Source organism: Populus trichocarpa, chromosome 7 (genome assembly GCF_000002775.5).
Source record: "Populus trichocarpa isolate Nisqually-1 chromosome 7, P.trichocarpa_v4.1, whole genome shotgun sequence".
NCBI classification, from domain to species: domain Eukaryota; kingdom Viridiplantae; phylum Streptophyta; class Magnoliopsida; order Malpighiales; family Salicaceae; genus Populus; species Populus trichocarpa.
In genome coordinates this window covers 12,269,876-12,276,894 of record NC_037291.2, presented here as the reverse complement: position 1 = coordinate 12,276,894, position 7,019 = coordinate 12,269,876, and the positions used below count along the sequence as shown (strand labels likewise).

The window sequence follows — 7,019 nt, the reverse complement described above, 5'->3', positions numbered from 1 at the left end:
AGCCACCAGCTGTCACCGCCCAGCCACCAACCGGCCAGCCGCCAGCCGCCAGCCGCCAGCTGTTTGCCGCCACAGCCGCCAGCCGCCTTCACACTTGAAGGTTGAATTATCTTGTTTTGAATTTGTGTATAAATAGCAAGCTAAGCTTATGTTATTCTGTGTGGGGAGAGTAGAGAGAAACACTAGAGAGAGAGAGAGAGAGGGCGTGTATTGTGTTAAGCTTTTGTGTTAATTGTTTGTAAGCTTTTGTTCTTGAAATAAAACAGTGTGTTTTATCCCCTCCGAGTGTTTCAAAGCCACCACCAGTGGTTTCTCCCACCAACAATTGGTATCAGAGCCCCGTTCGTCAGAAACAGAAGTGTTTTTGGGAGATATCCGAATTTTCAAAGTTGTCATAAACAAGTTTTGATCATTCCACCGTGTAGAGCTCATCCATACGAACTCACTGCCGCAAAAATCAGCTCAATCGGACACCGGGGTGAGCTACACGCGCCTACTGAAGATCCGGTGACTGTAGCCCAGTCGCACCCACGCGCTCCAGAGGAAGAAGACGAGTGACGTCCACGCGCGCCATATTGGAGCCGTTTAAGCCGAGCCGAGCCGAGCCTCAAGCCAAGCCTCCAGCCGCGCCGAAGAATATTCCCAAGAATATTCCCTTTTCAAGCCGAGCCGCTAAGCCGAGCCGCTATTAGCCTAAGCCGAGCCGATAGAATATTCCACAGAATATTCCCGGTTCAACCCAGCGAACCGCCCGACGCCCAGAATTGGTTTTGTGACCGGTTCACCCATTTTCGGACCTGATTTCTACAAAGTCAGACCGGTTCCCGACTATTTCGACCATTCCGGATCGATCTACAGTGTCCGTTTTTCAAGCCGAGCTCCCAGAAGGAGATATAGTCATTCCAAGAACAAAATGACTACAGAAAGTACACAAACACTCATCCCGAAGCTGACCAAAGACAACTATGATAGTTGGTGCATCAGATTAAAGGCATTCCTTGGTTCACAAGAGTGTTTGGAGATTGTACACTATGGTTATGATGAACCAGAGTCCAAAGAAGAAGAAGATGCTTTACAAGAGGCACAGAAGCAAGCCCTGAAAGTCAACAGAAAGAAGGACAACAAAGCAAAGACCATCATCTACCAAGGTCTTGATGAAGATACATTCGAGATCATAGCTTCCGCTGAAACATCACATGATATATGGGAGGCTCTCCAACAAAAATACAAAGGTGCTGACAGAATCAAGAAGATTCGTCTTCAATCTTTGCGAGGTGAATTTGAGTTATTGCAAATGAAGTCCTCAGAATCTATTTCTGATTATCACACAAGGATTATGGTGATAGTCAATCAGATGAGGAGAAATGGAGAAGCCATCATAGATTCTCGAATTACTGAGAAAATTTTGAGATCCCTAGATCCAAAATTTGATTTTGTTGTTGTCGCCATTGAAGAGTCCAAGGAAGTGGACAAGTTGACAGTGGATGAACTTATGAGTTCTTTGCAAGCTCATGAGCAGAAGATTGTAAAGCGAAATGGAGATAAGGCCATCGAGCATGCCTTACAAGCAAAGTTGTCGCTCAAAGAGAGATATGAGCAAGGGGAGACTTCAACAAGTGGATATACCACTCAAGCAGGAAGTCAACAATCCAGAGGAGGATTCCAGAGATTCCAAGGAAGAGGTTCTTGGAATACAAGCTTTAGAGGAAGAGGTGGTAGAAACACCACCAGAGGAGGTAGAGGACAGCAAGCATTCACTCCTAGAGGAAAAGGAGGCGGTTACAATAACCGTGACAAGAGGAATATCCAATGTTATAGTTGCAATCAATTTGGGCACTATAGCACTGAATGCAGAAGGAAAGCTCCGTTGGAGATACATGAGCAAGCTAACTATGTAGAGAAGGATGACAGAGAAGAAGCTGCATTTCTTGTCCAACAAGAACTTGGCGAGAAACAGGAAAATATATGGTATCTAGATACTGGAGCCAGTAATCACATGTGCGGCTACCGAGAGTTATTTAGTGATCTAAATGAGACCAAGCAAGGTCTAGTTACTTTTGGAGATACCACAAAGGTTCCGTTCAAAGGTAAAGGCAGCATCCCAATCAAGTTGAAGAACGGCGATTCCAGCTACATCGCCAATGTCTATTATGTCCCAGCCATAAAGCAGAACCTGATCAGCTTAGGTCAACTTTTGGAGAGAGGATATACTTTTTACTCGAAGAATTGTCATCTGACAATTAGAGACAACAATTGGAGATTAATGGCCTATGTGAAAATGTCCAAGAATAGGATGTTTCCTTTGAACATCCAATATGATGCAGCAAGGTGTTTAAGTGCCATCACCAACAGTGAAGAATGGCTTTGGCACCTGAGGCTTGGACATCTGAATTTCACGAGCTTGAAGATGCTAGCAAGCAAGAAGATGGTCAAAGGTTTGCCTCACATTGATCATCCAGATGAAGTCTGTGAGAGTTGTGTCCTCAGCAAACATCACAGATCCAGTTTTGCCAAAGAAGTCAACTGGAAAGCAAAGAGGCCATTGGAGTTAGTACACACAGATGTGTGTGGCCAAATAACGCCTATGTCGACTGGAAAGAATAGGTACTTCCTCACTTTTATTGATGATTTTAGTAGAAAGACGTGGATATACTTTCTGAAGAGGAAGTCAGAAGTATTCAATTGTTTTAAAGATTTTAAAGCAATTGTGGAGAAGCAAAGTGGCTACATGATCAGAACAGTGAGATCTGATCAAGGTGGAGAATATACAGCAAATGATTTTGAAGCCTATTGTACACAACAAGGCATCAGACATCAAACAACGCCAGCTTATACACCACAGCTGAATGGTGTAGCTGAAAGGAAGAATCGCACGATTCTTGACATGGCAAGAAGTCTGCTCAAAGCAAAGAAGTTGCCCAAGCAATACTGGGCTGAAGCTGTATCATGTGCAGTGTATCTACTGAATCGCTGCCCAACCAGAAGTTTGCAAGGAGTCACTCCAGAAGAAGCATGGAGTGGTCACAAACCAAGTGTTACTCATCTACGAGTCTTTGGTTGTGTGGCATATGCAAAGATCCCAGATGCAAGAAGGAGAAAACTCGATGATAAAAGCGAGAGATGCATCTTTGTGGGATATGGTGAAAGAAGGATGGGATACAAGCTGTATAATCCCATCACGAAGAAGGTGATTATGAGTAGAGATGTTATCTTTGAAGAAGATAAATCTTGGGAATGGACTGATGATAAAGAAGCAGTCAGATGGATCAACATTGATTTGATCCTTGAAGGTGAAGAAGGACCAACAGTACTTGTCGAAGAACCGATTGTGCCAGCAACTGAACCACAAAGTCCGGTGATTATACCAACAGCTGAACCACAAAGTCCGGTACACAGATTCCCTGTATTCAACAGGAGGAACACACCAGGAGCATCATCATCAACACCAGCAGCAACATCCTCATTGTCAGAAGGACCAAGAAGGATGAGAAATCTTGACGAGTTGTACGATGCCACGCAAGTCATCGAAGATACAACTCTATTTTGTTTCTTTGCAGATAATGACCCACTTAGCTTCAACAAAGCTATCACAGAAGAGAAGATAGAAGCAATGGATGAAGAAATGCATGCCATTGAGAAGAATGATACCTGGAAGCTGACTTATCCACCAGAAAGCAAGAAAGCAATAGGTGTCAAATGGGTCTATAAGACAAAGAAGAATGCAAAAGAAAAAGTGCAAAAATACAAAGCCATTGAAGAGGGAAACATTTATCAGAATGAAGTTCATGTTTGGCATGACATCCCTCGATTGAGTTTAAAGGGGAGATTTGTTGTATTAAACTCAATCCATCTAGAAGGTCAAGGAAGGCAGCCACCAGCTGTCACCGCCCAGCCACCAACCGGCCAGCCGCCAGCCGCCAGCCGCCAGCTGTTTGCCGCCACAGCCGCCAGCCGCCTTCACACTTGAAGGTTGAATTATCTTGTTTTGAATTTGTGTATAAATAGCAAGCTAAGCTTATGTTATTCTGTGTGGGGAGAATAGAGAGAAACACTAGAGAGAGAGAGAGAGAGGGCGTGTATTGTTAAGCTTTTGTGTTAAGTGTTTGTAAGCTTGTGTTCTTGTAATAAAACAGTGTGTTTTATCCCCTCCGAGTGTTTCAAAGCCACCACAAGTGGTTCCTCCCACCAACACATATCAACTAAAACTTGTTAAACATTTAATGGTGCAGGTTCAGAACTACATGTTAGTATCTAATATTATTTATAGAGTTGAAAGATTAATCATTTCACAATAAGCAAAAAATTGAGAGCAAGAGAGAAGAAGAATAATCCAGACTTAATTATCCAGAAATGATTTCAAACTTGGTACTAATTGATGGCGCCATCGCCATTGGCGATCCATTGCAGCATTGCATAATGGTTTCAAGTATTCACAGTTGATCATCTTCTACTTACCACGCATGGTCATTGGTGGCCGACAGAAAAACAAAATTAACAGTAGTGTAAATATCTGTTTTCATTTTTCTCAAAAAAGAAAAAAGAAAAAAGAAAAAAGAAAAAAGAAAAAAGAAGAAAGAAAAAAAAGGGATCTGTTTTTTAGCACATGATGGGGCATTGATATTCAAAATGATGTTTTCAAGCATTTCACAATAACTAATTGGAAGAAAGTAATTTCATAATTTACATCAGAAGACGATACAAACCAATTGTCCACCAGAAGAACGCCCATCTTCAGAAATGTTCCATGGCAACCTCCCAAAGCCCAGGCAAACACATTGCCCTCTGAATGTTAATAGCTAAACTCAGGTTATTTGATAAAAGCATCTACACCATACAATGCGTAGTGCATGGCTTCAAAGTGAAAATCATATACTGCAAGCAGAGAAGTATTCATTTGAACAAAATGGAAAAAATAGCTTCAACTTGATGGTTATTCTTTACAACTTTTCTACCTCATGCCTCTTGTTTTTGACTTTAGAACTTAGAAGCAATTGAAGATGGATCAATCGATGCATCTAAAGCAATATGTGGGAGCAGCAAACATGGATATGGGTAGCATAGAATACAAACATGCAGCATGCTAAATTCTGGTTTCCCAAGAGAAAATTGCTTTCTAAATTTACATAGATGTTATATCAAACAGGGAAATGATTTTGAAGGGCAGCGTGGTATGCAGCTTATCGAAGACATTTTACACTGCTTCCATGTCTAACAACTTAACCACATCTTCTATGTCTTAATTTTTCAACATCTCTGAGACAATAGTAGCATGTATATATCCTTACAATTTGTCAACAGAATGGAACATTATGATGAGAAAGTCAGAAATCTTTATCTTAAACAATAGATTTACATTTAAATTTACTAAAACATATATTCCCTGAAATCGCTGCTGTATGCTTCCAAGTTCCAACCACAAGATTCCTGTAAGTACACAATTTTCATACAAAAAACAATTAAATATAAGAATCTAACCTTAGAATTTATATTAGAAATCCTATCCCTGCTTGGAAAAGGAGCACAAGTCAAAGTAACACCCTTTAAATTAATTTCTGAGCCAGAATGTAACAAGATATTCCAATAGCATATTTATCCAAAAAACAACAATATAATGTACAAACCTTGACAACAGAAGATCTCAAAAAAGAGCATTCAAATTGTTCCGGTAAATGCTAGACATTGGTAGAACTGTCAACAAAACATATTTTATCCAATGAAGATGTCAGAGTTCAACAATCCAAACTTTCATCTGTAATGCTGTGAACAACATTGACATTAATCAATGAAGCAGTGAACATTGTACAAGCCAAAACTTTAAGATTGATAAAAGGGAATATAGATACCCGATACAAAGACAACCGATTTCATTTGAGCCACAAGTGTACAGTTCATCTCCATCTATGAAACTCATGATTGCTTGATAAGACACTGTTTTCTTTTAAAAATTAATTCAATTCAATAACTGATAGATAAAACCGGTGTTAAGATTATAACTCATAATCATTTAATACTTTAATACCATATTAAAATATCTTAATAACTTAAACTATTAAATAAGTTAATTATCAATATAAGTTAATTATCAGATTACACTAATCATAAGTTGATGGCAGACTGGACGGAATCACATACCTAAGAACATAGAAGTTCACCAAGCTGTCCAAAATCATTACATTAACCGGTGGCATAAACACTCCCGCTTTCTGTCAAGGGACAATAAATAATCTGGAAGATTATATATACCAAAAGAAGAAGAAGAAGCGAAACTTTGAGAGAAGTACCAGTTAAGAAGAGAGTGCGAGCACAGCGGCCACAAGAAATGGATTTAAGATTGTGATAACGAAAACAAGAGCAATAGTTAATAAGCTTAGGTCTCCACGGAGAATCCAAACTTCCTAATCCTAATTAATCTCCGTTATCGCCATTCCCCTACACTGCCCCCATACACATCTCTTCCCTCGCTCTACGACGACGACAGCAAATATTTACTCTACTTTTTGTGAGCTTTGTTTGTGAAATGAAAGAATGAATGGTTTAGAAAGAAGAATGCAACGGACGTAGTGTTTTTTTTTTTTTTTATTATTATTATTAAAAAAGAAGAAGCTGGCAGGTAGATGCCACTTTAAATTTCGAAGCCAAACAACATGTCATGGGCTTTTTGATAGACTAATAGGGCTCTATTTACCATAGTGATGGGCCATCTTGCAATGGCTTAATATTAATCTTTACAATGAATTCTTAAAAAGGTTAAGGTAACTTTTAGTTTAAAGAAAAGTTATGAAAAAAATATATTAGATTATTTTTTTTTAATTAAAGGTATTTTTATCCTTATATATCTATCAACATTTATTTTCTACCTTAATAATTTAAAATTAATTATTTTTCAGGGTGTGCGGCGAGTTAGATAATAATATTTTGAATGGTATAAATTAAATTGTTAAGCCAAGAATGATTCAAATTATAGCATTATCATCAAAGATATTTCAAGAGCCATTTCTTTACCGATTAAAAAAAAAGGA

The 7,019-nt window shown here is 39.2% G+C and overlaps 1 long non-coding RNA gene across 1 annotated transcript; it reads right to left on the bottom strand.

Moving 5' to 3' along the window:
• Positions 1-5,177: 5,177 nt before the first annotated feature.
• LOC112328148 (uncharacterized) lies at positions 5,178-6,547 on the bottom strand. The gene is made up of 4 exons (XR_002982784.2): positions 6,282-6,547; positions 6,133-6,203; positions 5,622-5,688; positions 5,178-5,424 (listed from the first exon to the last, which is right to left on the bottom strand). It is a non-coding gene; the product is annotated as an uncharacterized LOC112328148 (long non-coding RNA).
• Positions 6,548-7,019: the final 472 nt, after the last annotated feature.